The sequence below is a fragment of the Hyla sarda genome, unplaced genomic scaffold (assembly GCF_029499605.1).
Source record: "Hyla sarda isolate aHylSar1 unplaced genomic scaffold, aHylSar1.hap1 scaffold_157, whole genome shotgun sequence".
NCBI classification, from domain to species: domain Eukaryota; kingdom Metazoa; phylum Chordata; class Amphibia; order Anura; family Hylidae; genus Hyla; species Hyla sarda.
In genome coordinates, this window is record NW_026608206.1 from 105,630 (window position 1) to 118,077 (window position 12,448).

Genomic DNA, 12,448 nt, shown 5'->3' on the forward strand with positions numbered 1-12,448 from the left:
TTCTTTATTTGTTCAAAGCAAATTCAAAACAAATTCAAATACCATCACCATTACACCCTTACAACATGTCTCCACTTCAAAAATTTCCATATCCCCTCTGCATCTATTTCACCTAATTTCTTTTTATCACGTAAATAAACGGTGTACAACCTATCCAGAATCATTCTTAAACTTCCTTCCACAGTCACATCTTTTCTCTTAAACACATATAAATTTCTAACATCCCACAAGACTTCCTTCACAATCGCCAATAACACAAACAACACCCTTTCATTCTTTCTTCCAATCATACTAAGACCAAACATCACAACCTCATATGACAACCTATTTATCCCAGTCAACTCCTTACACAACGGACCTATCCCTCTCCATACATTCTGAGCCATGTCACAATTCCAAATCACATGCATCACACTTTCAACCCCACTACAATCTTCCCTCGGACATATTTCACTCCTTCCAATTCCTCTATTCCTTTGGAACTCTCTTACTGGTAGGGCTCCATGCAAACACTGCCATCCTATCTCTCTCTGTCTATTTGATATTCCATCTGTCATTAAACTTTTCCACACCTTAGACACATCCTGGCCTCTTACCATATTAATCGGACACTCCACCTCACTTGCGGCGACATACCCAAACACATTCTTCTTACTTTCAAACAACTCCTTTCTCACACCAATCAACCTATAACTCTCCAAAAACTTTTCCACATACAAATACCAACTCGGGCACACAAACGCATAAGGCACTCTCAAATCTCTCTCCAGCCAACCTAATTTGCATAACACACGCCCACCTAAATATCTCAACATACATGCAAAATTCTTTTCTCCTCTCATCATCCTTCTAACCGCAAACACCACATTCACCCCCAAATACACATCTAGATTTGGAAATCCCATTCCACCCTTACTACCATCCTTCATCACAACTTCTCTCCTCACTCTTTCCACTTTTGTACCCCAAAAAAACACAAACAAAATTCTTTTTAACTTCCTTAAAACCATATAACTTGGCGGAAACACTATTGCCACATACAATAAAATAGGCAATATTACACTTTTCACAACCAGCACTTTCCCAACCATAGACAAATCTCTCAACCTCCAAAGACTCAATTTTTTGGACACTCTCTTCTCCACATCATCCCAACTTTCTCTCCCATCCAATCTTTCATCCATTTTAACACCTAAAACCTGAATACCACCTTCAATATTCTTCATACCCACATCCTCACTTCCTTGCATACTACCAAAACATTTATACTCACTTTTGTCCCAATTCACCTTAAACCCAGACGCTCCACAAAACAATCCAACTAGTAACTTTGCCCTTCTCATAACAGCCACAGACTCTCCCAAAATACACACATCATCCATGTAGGCCAAAACTTTGACTTCTCTCCCACCACTCCCTGGAATTTTTAACCCTCTAACACACTTATCCCGCCGCAACATCTCTAATAATGGCTCCATAGCACATATAAAAGCCATAGGGGACAACGGACAACCCTGCCTTACACCAGAACATACTTTCACCTTCTCAGACATCCAACCATTTATCAAAACCTTACTATATACTCCATCATACAGCATCCTTACAACATTTACAAAATCACCCGGGAATCCCATTCTCACTAATACTCTAAACAAAAACCTATGTGACAGACGATCAAACGCCTTTTCAAAATCTATCGACATCACTCTAACCTCCTGTTTCCTACTCATACTATCCCATAACAAATCTCTCAACAAACACAAATTTTCATTTATTCTTCTACCAGGCACTCCACACACTTGTTCTTCTCCAATCACCTGCTCAACCACATCTCTCATCCTATTTGTAATTATTTTAGCAAACACCTTATAATCTACATTCAACAAAGTTATCGGCCTCCAATTCCTCACATCATTCACATCACCTTTCTTATAAATCAACACAACCACTCCACTCTTCATACTTTCCACCATTCTCTCATTCCTCCACATATACCTATACACTTCCACCAAATCTTCCTTCACAACATCCCAAATCCAAGCATAAAATTCAACAGGCAACCCATCCTCTCCAGGCGTTTTATTTCTTGACATACTATCCACAGTCCTCTTCACTTCCTCCTCTCCAATCTCTCTCATCAGAGTCCCATATTCACTACCATCCACCCTCTTATCAAGCACTCTCAACACTTCATCCTGCAAGTCCTCTTCACAATCTTTTACCGCATACAACTCTTCATAAAAATTTTTAACCACTCCCAACACAGCTTTACCTTTAACCAGACAGCCATCATCATCATACACTCTTACCATATCCTCTCTCTTCCCAATAACTTTTTTAAAGAAATATCTCGAACATTTCTCATCTTTCTCTAACTTATCAAGTTTTGCTTGATACATCAACTCTTTACCTTTCTCATTCAACCAATTTTTTAGATCACTCTTCACAACCTCAATCTGCTCACCCACACTCCAGCCATACTTCTTTAACTTATTGAGAAACACCAATCTTTTATTCAACCATTCATACTTCTTCTTCCTCCCAGCATTCCGCTTATATCCCTCTCTTTTAAAGAAAACTTTTGTTTGACCCTTAACCCATTCCCACCAACACAATATATCAGGAAAATCATTCTTTTTCTTACACCAACCCCTATACTTATTAACATATCTATCATACACTCCTTCCACTTCCAACAATTTAACATTTAATTTCCATACACCCCTCCCACTCACACAATCTGCATCCAATACTAACTCACAACACACATACTCATGATCTGAATATCCTACTTTTTCTTGCATATAATTCTTACATAACACACCCTTAGACACAAAACACATATCAAGTCTGGAACTATGACTTCCACTATCAGAATAATATGTATCTAACAAAGGACACACTCCACACGCTTCAGCCACATCCTTTAACTTAAAGTCACACACCATACTTTTAAGAATATTCCCAGATACATCCACATTCCCCTCAATTTCACAGTTGAAATCCCCCACCCACACCAAAGGTATTTTACCTGGCAGAAACCTCTTAATTACCTCCAACAACCCCACCCGCTCCTCCCTCCTTACCGGCGCATACACATTTATCAACCTAAATTTAACCCCCTGCACCTTAACCTCCACCATGATACACCTCCCCTCCTCTATTACCACATAACTACAAACTTCAAACTTAAAGCTCTTAAAAAGCACCCCTACCCCATCATTCCTGTTATGCCCAGACACCGACCAAACAGCAGGACCATAAGCCCATTCTCCCTTCCCCGGAATATCATTTAGCCCACATTCCTGCAAACAAATAATGTCCGCTTTTTTCCCTGCCAAGTCCTCCAAAATTACTGTCCTTCTGACTTTACTTCTAAAGACTCTAACGTTTATAGAACCGACTAAAAAAGACATACCACCATCTTAACAACCCTAAGGAAGAATTTGACAGAAAAGAAGAAAGTTATTTAGGTAGCTTTCCTCAGCGGTGTGGGAGAAGCTTCTCCCGCAGAGCACGCATCCATGTCGCTCTCAGATAGCGGTTGATACCGATTGTCCGTAGCCACCAGCGTCGACTCCATCTGTCCACCAGAAAGCTTCCTGGCCGTCTTCTTGGGGGGACGAAAAAGATCAAAGTCATCCTCTCTCTCTCTATGTCTCTCCTCACGGTCTTCACCCTCAGAAGAAGACCACTCTTCAATTTGCGGCGACTCCTCAGCCGGGGGACTGGGAGCATCCTCAATCTCCCCTTCTTCCACTTGCACCGCCATTTGCTCCTCCTCCACCACCACTTGCTCTTCAACCACCTTCACTTGCTCCTCTACCACCACACGACTCTGTACCTCTCCAATAATCACGCTCTCTCTTGCAGGAACCACTGCAGCCGCAGCTGCAGCTGCCCTCCTCCTCTCCACCATTTCCTCTTCCATTCTCCTCTCCTCCTCCCTCCTCTTCAACACTGGACAGTTCTTGTACACATGGCCAGCTTCCCCACATAGGTCACAGGTCCTCGGGTGTGGACATGCACCCGCCTCATGCCCCGGTTGCTTACAGTTCCTGCATTTCTTACTGCCAGGGCAGGCCTCCTTCACATGTCCAAACAATAGACAATTTCTACAGAAAGATGGCTGTCCGTAGTAATAGAGATAACCTCTGAAACCAGCAATGGTAAAGTTCGCCGGAGGGTGCTTAACGCCTCCAATGCAATCTCCATCAAGCCGCAACTTCACAAAGAACTTATACGTGCCATTAAATACACCAATGCTGCTTGTCTGCTTAGTACCACCAGCAATAGACTCACAATAGATGCTCAAGAAGTTCTTAATCATAGAGACATCAACAAACGGATTGTACATGTGGATAAACAAAGTCTTTGTCCCCATTTCAAAAAGGGGATAAAAGGACACATCCCGCAAAACCTCACTTCCACTGTTCCGTTTTAAGCACTCATAAAAGTTCTGGCAGTCAGCATCATATAAGAAGGACACGTCATAAATACCTTGGCGCTTGTTCTCCTGGACACAAAAGAGGTCGCTCAAGGAAAATCCTGCCAGTCGCTCCACAATGGTATGGCCGATGTATTCAATGCTGTTTCTTAGACGATCCGTGGTTAGCACCTTGATGCGTACGGTCTTCTCCACTGCAGACATGTTGGATCCAGCCATCTTTCCAAATCTGTCGGTAACGAGTACCACAGTCTTGATCACCTACGCAGCTAGTCGCGGCGCAGTTCACTCGCACCCTCAGCGCCGACCGAGGCAATAAACCCCGATCTTAGCCAAAAGGCCGAGAAGCGATAACCGTGAAAGGGGCGGGCCCAACAAGGTCCCCTTCATGGGCACTATCACTGCTTGCTGTCAGGGAGGCTGCCAGACAATTTTCCATGCACACTCTGGGCTGGGGGGCAGTCAACCACCAGTACACACAGCAGAACCTAAACCCATACCATTATTGCTAAGCAGCAAGACAGGGGCCCATTGCACTCCCACGGGGCCTTTTTAAATGCAATCCATAACCCGGATTTGCCAGGAACCCTTCTTACTCCTCCTACTTGCATGTGACACTGGGCTTAGGATCTGCATAGGAAACACACACACAAGCACACACCTACCTTTGTTGCCTGCAGATGCCTCCTTGGCTGTCCCCAAACGGTATCAAACCAACACCCACGGGAAGCTGTAAGCATAGAGGACATGCCTGAACCCCATTGGACTTACCTGTGTGGGTTAAACCCGGGTTATTTGACAACCTATGGCGGTGATGGTTCTGCTCAGGCAGAGCAGTGCTGATGCTCCTCATAAAGCTGTCGCTGCTGTGAAGGTTCTAGGTGACATCACAAATCCCTATGGTTACATACACAACAAAGCTGGGTTGTTGTTGTTTACACTCTGCAAGGCCTGTGGAAGTGAGTGACATCATAGCACTGTAGTTCTGAGGGTTCTAGATGGATGCAACAATCTCCTGTTGCTTCTATGAAGGCCATAATAGACGACATCACCAAACAGCTCCATAGTCACATACACAGCAAAGGAGAGATGTTGTTTACACCTAGTGATGTCAGTGGTATTGAGTGACATCACAGCACAGTGCTAAGGCTCCTGGGCCTGGACACAGCAGCGGCTGCAATATCTCAACGGAGAATACGTTTATATATATGTGTGTGTGTGCGCGTATATATATATATATATATATATATATATATATATATATATATATTTCTCCGCCGAAATCACTTTTAAACCCATTTCCACCTTTTTTTCCCTTCTCTTCCTCTTACTTTTTTTTCACGTTTTTTTACGTTTTTCTCCTTTTCGCCTCTTTTCTGGGCGTATTATTCTTCTTTTTCTTCTTTTTTTTCGTCTAATGCATACCCCATCAGTGCAGCAATGCTTATTCAATACCGCCAGCAGATGGAGACACTGGGGGATAATTTTCTAAGGATTTATACTGATTTTTCCTGTCTGAATTTGTCGCACAGAAAGTTGCAGGCCAAATATGTGTGACATTTCTGCGACTTTAGCTTCTAGAGCATTTTTACAACATTATACATAGGTGCTGAATACATAAAAAGCGACTGTTCAGCGACAGACAAGTCGCATCGGCTGAAAGTAGGCCAGAATGTCAGTCCATGTTGGAGCAGGTTTAGATACAGTCTAAAGTATAGATCTCAAAGTCTGTGCACAGAATTTAGCAAGGGCCTCGCACCTTCTGATGCATCAGGTAGGTGCACAATAGCATAGCCTAACCCTCTGTACTTTGGTCTATATTGATGCGGGACATAGACAGCCAGCTGATGACCAATCCATTAGTGCAATGGATGGCTGGAAGCATTTGTCTTTGCCTTTGCAATACCACAGAAGCAATGCATGGTCAATGTACAGCAATGACACACCTGTGTGAACAGCCAGGAGACCCCCCCCCATGTTATGTTACATAGTTACATAGTTACTACGGTCGAAAAAAGACATATGTCCATCAAGTTCAACCAGGGAATTAAGGGGTAGGGGTGTGGCGCGATATTGGGGAAGGGATGAGATTTTATATTTCTTCATAAGCATTAATCTTATTTTGTCAATTAGGAACATTCAGCACCCACCCGCTATCAAGGCAGCTGCCTATCATGTCATGCCCTACCTGCACAGGTGTGCTGGCTACTCAAATGATCCAATTAAGGAGGCCATTTAGTCAGCAGCAGCAGAAGTCCTGTGCCTGGACGCTCCAACAGCGGCCAGACACAAGCAGAAGCAGCAGAAGCAGCAGCAGCAGCACCACCTTTTGTTTTTTGGCTGCAGCAGCAGCAAGGCCCACAGGGCTGGCTAGCTGGCTAGCCAGCAAGCAGGTAGCAATGAAAGTAGGAATCTTTCTTTTTAACCCTGTAAGGGGGTGGTGCACTGTACCCGAAGATACTGCCATATCGGGTCAATGCATAGGGCGACGGAAGCAAGCTTCGAAATCGGCCCCCGTTCTCAAAAATCCATTTAATATATGGTCCCCAGATAGGGGACGTATCAGATATTAAACTGATAAGAACAGATACTACACTTGATCTTAGCCAAAAGGCCGAGAAGCGATAACCGTGAAAGGGGCGGGCCCAACAAGGTCCCCTTCATGGGCACTATCACTGCTTGCTGTCAGGGAGGCTGCCAGACAATTTTCCATGCACACTCTGGGCTGGGGGGCAGTCAACCACCAGTACACACAGCAGAACCTAAACCCATACCATTATTGCTAAGCAGCAAGACAGGGGCCCATTGCACTCCCACGGGGCCTTTTTAAATGCAATCCATAACCCGGATTTGCCAGGAACCCTTCTTACTCCTCCTACTTGCATGTGACACTGGGCTTAGGATCTGCATAGGAAACACACACACAAGCACACACCTACCTTTGTTGCCTGCAGATGCCTCCTTGGCTGTCCCCAAACGGTATCAAACCAACACCCACGGGAAGCTGTAAGCATAGAGGACATGCCTGCACCCCATTGGACTTACCTGTGTGGGTTAAACCCGGGTTATTTGACAACCTATGGCGGTGATGGTTCTGCTCAGGCAGAGCAGTGCTGATGCTCCTCATAAAGCTGTCGCTGCTGTGAAGGTTCTAGGTGACATCACAAATCCCTATGGTTACATACACAACAAAGCTGGGTTGTTGTTGTTTACACTCTGCAAGGCCTGTGGAAGTGAGTGACATCATAGCACTGTAGTTCTGAGGGTTCTAGATGGATGCAACAATCTCCTGTTGCTTCTATGAAGGCCATAATAGACGACATCACCAAACAGCTCCATAGTCACATACACAGCAAAGGAGAGATGTTGTTTACACCTAGTGATGTCAGTGGTATTGAGTGACATCACAGCACAGTGCTAAGGCTCCTGGGCCTGGACACAGCAGCGGCTGCAATATCTCAACGGAGAATACGTTTATATATATGTGTGTGTGTGCGCGTATATATATATATATATATATATATATATATATATATATTTCTCCGCCGAAATCACTTTTAAACCCATTTCCACCTTTTTTTCCCTTCTCTTCCTCTTACTTTTTTTTCACGTTTTTTTACGTTTTTCTCCTTTTCGCCTCTTTTCTGGGCGTATTATTCTTCTTTTTCTTCTTTTTTTTCGTCTAATGCATACCCCATCAGTGCAGCAATGCTTATTCAATACCGCCAGCAGATGGAGACACTGGGGGGGGATAATTTTCTAAGGATTTATACTGATTTTTCCTGTCTGAATTTGTCGCACAGAAAGTTGCAGGCCAAATATGTGTGACATTTCTGCGACTTTAGCTTCTAGAGCATTTTTACAACATTATACATAGGTGCTGAATACATAAAAAGCGACTGTTCAGCGACAGACAAGTCGCATCGGCTGAAAGTAGGCCAGAATGTCAGTCCATGTTGGAGCAGGTTTAGATACAGTCTAAAGTATAGATCTCAAAGTCTGTGCACAGAATTTAGCAAGGGCCTCGCACCTTCTGATGCATCAGGTAGGTGCACAATAGCATAGCCTAACCCTCTGTACTTTGGTCTATATTGATGCGGGACATAGACAGCCAGCTGATGACCAATCCATTAGTGCAATGGATGGCTGGAAGCATTTGTCTTTGCCTTTGCAATACCACAGAAGCAATGCATGGTCAATGTACAGCAATGACACACCTGTGTGAACAGCCAGGAGACCCCCCCCCCATGTTATGTTACATAGTTACATAGTTAGTACGGTCGAAAAAAGACATATGTCCATCAAGTTCAACCAGGGAATTAAGGGGTAGGGGTGTGGCGCGATATTGGGGAAGGGATGAGATTTTATATTTCTTCATAAGCATTAATCTTATTTTGTCAATTAGGAACATTCAGCACCCACCCGCTATCAAGGCAGCTGCCTATCATGTCATGCCCTACCTGCACAGGTGTGCTGGCTACTCAAATGATCCAATTAAGGAGGCCATTTAGTCAGCAGCAGCAGAAGTCCTGTGCCTGGACGCTCCAACAGCGGCCAGACACAAGCAGAAGCAGCAGAAGCAGCAGCAGCAGCACCACCTTTTGTTTTTTGGCTGCAGCAGCAGCAAGGCCCACAGGGCTGGCTAGCTGGCTAGCCAGCAAGCAGGTAGCAATGAAAGTAGGAATCTTTCTTTTTAACCCTGTAAGGGGGTGGTGCACTGTACCCGAAGATACTGCCATATCGGGTCAATGCATAGGGCGACGGAAGCAAGCTTCGAAATCGGCCCCCGTTCTCAAAAATCCATTTAATATATGGTCCCCAGATAGGGGACGTATCAGATATTAAACTGATAAGAACAGATACTACACTTGATCTTAGCCAAAAGGCCGAGAAGCGATAACCGTGAAAGGGGCGGGCCCAACAAGGTCCCCTTCATGGGCACTATCACTGCTTGCTGTCAGGGAGGCTGCCAGACAATTTTCCATGCACACTCTGGGCTGGGGGGCAGTCAACCACCAGTACACACAGCAGAACCTAAACCCATACCATTATTGCTAAGCAGCAAGACAGGGGCCCATTGCACTCCCACGGGGCCTTTTTAAATGCAATCCATAACCCGGATTTGCCAGGAACCCTTCTTACTCCTCCTACTTGCATGTGACACTGGGCTTAGGATCTGCATAGGAAACACACACACAAGCACACACCTACCTTTGTTGCCTGCAGATGCCTCCTTGGCTGTCCCCAAACGGTATCAAACCAACACCCACGGGAAGCTGTAAGCATAGAGGACATGCCTGCACCCCATTGGACTTACCTGTGTGGGTTAAACCCGGGTTATTTGACAACCTATGGCGGTGATGGTTCTGCTCAGGCAGAGCAGTGCTGATGCTCCTCATAAAGCTGTCGCTGCTGTGAAGGTTCTAGGTGACATCACAAATCCCTATGGTTACATACACAACAAAGCTGGGTTGTTGTTGTTTACACTCTGCAAGGCCTGTGGAAGTGAGTGACATCATAGCACTGTAGTTCTGAGGGTTCTAGATGGATGCAACAATCTCCTGTTGCTTCTATGAAGGCCATAATAGACGACATCACCAAACAGCTCCATAGTCACATACACAGCAAAGGAGAGATGTTGTTTACACCTAGTGATGTCAGTGGTATTGAGTGACATCACAGCACAGTGCTAAGGCTCCTGGGCCTGGACACAGCAGCGGCTGCAATATCTCAACGGAGAATACGTTTATATATATGTGTGTGTGTGCGCGTATATATATATATATATATATATATATATATATATATATATATTTCTCCGCCGAAATCACTTTTAAACCCATTTCCACCTTTTTTTCCCTTCTCTTCCTCTTACTTTTTTTTCACGTTTTTTTACGTTTTTCTCCTTTTCGCCTCTTTTCTGGGCGTATTATTCTTCTTTTTCTTCTTTTTTTTCGTCTAATGCATACCCCATCAGTGCAGCAATGCTTATTCAATACCGCCAGCAGATGGAGACACTGGGGGATAATTTTCTAAGGATTTATACTGATTTTTCCTGTCTGAATTTGTCGCACAGAAAGTTGCAGGCCAAATATGTGTGACATTTCTGCGACTTTAGCTTCTAGAGCATTTTTACAACATTATACATAGGTGCTGAATACATAAAAAGCGACTGTTCAGCGACAGACAAGTCGCATCGGCTGAAAGTAGGCCAGAATGTCAGTCCATGTTGGAGCAGGTTTAGATACAGTCTAAAGTATAGATCTCAAAGTCTGTGCACAGAATTTAGCAAGGGCCTCGCACCTTCTGATGCATCAGGTAGGTGCACAATAGCATAGCCTAACCCTCTGTACTTTGGTCTATATTGATGCGGGACATAGACAGCCAGCTGATGACCAATCCATTAGTGCAATGGATGGCTGGAAGCATTTGTCTTTGCCTTTGCAATACCACAGAAGCAATGCATGGTCAATGTACAGCAATGACACACCTGTGTGAACAGCCAGGAGACCCCCCCCCCATGTTATGTTACATAGTTACATAGTTAGTACGGTCGAAAAAAGACATATGTCCATCAAGTTCAACCAGGGAATTAAGGGGTAGGGGTGTGGCGCGATATTGGGGAAGGGATGAGATTTTATATTTCTTCATAAGCATTAATCTTATTTTGTCAATTAGGAACATTCAGCACCCACCCGCTATCAAGGCAGCTGCCTATCATGTCATGCCCTACCTGCACAGGTGTGCTGGCTACTCAAATGATCCAATTAAGGAGGCCATTTAGTCAGCAGCAGCAGAAGTCCTGTGCCTGGACGCTCCAACAGCGGCCAGACACAAGCAGAAGCAGCAGAAGCAGCAGCAGCAGCAACCACCTTTTGTTTTTTAGCTGCAGCAGCAGCAAGGCCCACAGGGCTGGCTAGCTGGCTAGCCAGCAAGCAGGTAGCAATGAAAGTAGGAATCTTTCTTTTTAACCCTGTAAGGGGGTGGTGCACTGTACCCGAAGATACTGCCATATCGGGTCAATGCATAGGGCGACGGAAGCAAGCTTCGAAATCGGCCCCCGTTCTCAAAAATCCATTTAATATATGGTCCCCAGATAGGGGACGTATCAGATATTAAACTGATAAGAACAGATACTACACTTGATCTTAGCCAAAAGGCCGAGAAGCGATAACCGTGAAAGGGGCGGGCCCAACAAGGTCCCCTTCATGGGCACTATCACTGCTTGCTGTCAGGGAGGCTGCCAGACAATTTTCCATGCACACTCTGGGCTGGGGGGCAGTCAACCACCAGTACACACAGCAGAACCTAAACCCATACCATTATTGCTAAGCAGCAAGACAGGGGCCCATTGCACTCCCACGGGGCCTTTTTAAATGCAATCCATAACCCGGATTTGCCAGGAACCCTTCTTACTCCTCCTACTTGCATGTGACACTGGGCTTAGGATCTGCATAGGAAACACACACACAAGCACACACCTACCTTTGTTGCCTGCAGATGCCTCCTTGGCTGTCCCCAAACGGTATCAAACCAACACCCACGGGAAGCTGTAAGCATAGAGGACATGCCTGCACCCCATTGGACTTACCTGTGTGGGTTAAACCCGGGTTATTTGACAACCTATGGCGGTGATGGTTCTGCTCAGGCAGAGCAGTGCTGATGCTCCTCATAAAGCTGTCGCTGCTGTGAAGGTTCTAGGTGACATCACAAATCCCTATGGTTACATACACAACAAAGCTGGGTTGTTGTTGTTTACACTCTGCAAGGCCTGTGGAAGTGAGTGACATCATAGCACTGTAGTTCTGAGGGTTCTAGATGGATGCAACAATCTCCTGTTGCTTCTATGAAGGCCATAATAGACGACATCACCAAACAGCTCCATAGTCACATACACAGCAAAGGAGAGATGTTGTTTACACCTAGTGATGTCAGTGGTATTGAGTGACATCACAGCACAGTGCTAAGGCTCCTGGGCCTGGACACAGCAGCGGCTGCAAT

The 12,448-nt window shown here is 44.9% G+C and overlaps 3 non-coding genes across 3 annotated transcripts; all 3 read right to left on the bottom strand.

The window, feature by feature from the left end:
* Window positions 1–6,882: 6,882 nt before the first annotated feature.
* Window positions 6,883–7,073, bottom strand: LOC130310473 (U2 spliceosomal RNA). The gene has a single exon (XR_008858985.1). It is a non-coding gene; the product is annotated as a U2 spliceosomal RNA (small nuclear RNA).
* A 2,081-nt stretch (window positions 7,074–9,154) lies between these two features.
* Window positions 9,155–9,345, bottom strand: LOC130310474 (U2 spliceosomal RNA). The gene has a single exon (XR_008858986.1). It is a non-coding gene; the product is annotated as a U2 spliceosomal RNA (small nuclear RNA).
* Window positions 9,346–11,428: 2,083 nt separating this feature from the next.
* Window positions 11,429–11,619, bottom strand: LOC130310475 (U2 spliceosomal RNA). Its single transcript, XR_008858987.1, has one exon. It is a non-coding gene; the product is annotated as a U2 spliceosomal RNA (small nuclear RNA).
* Window positions 11,620–12,448: the final 829 nt, after the last annotated feature.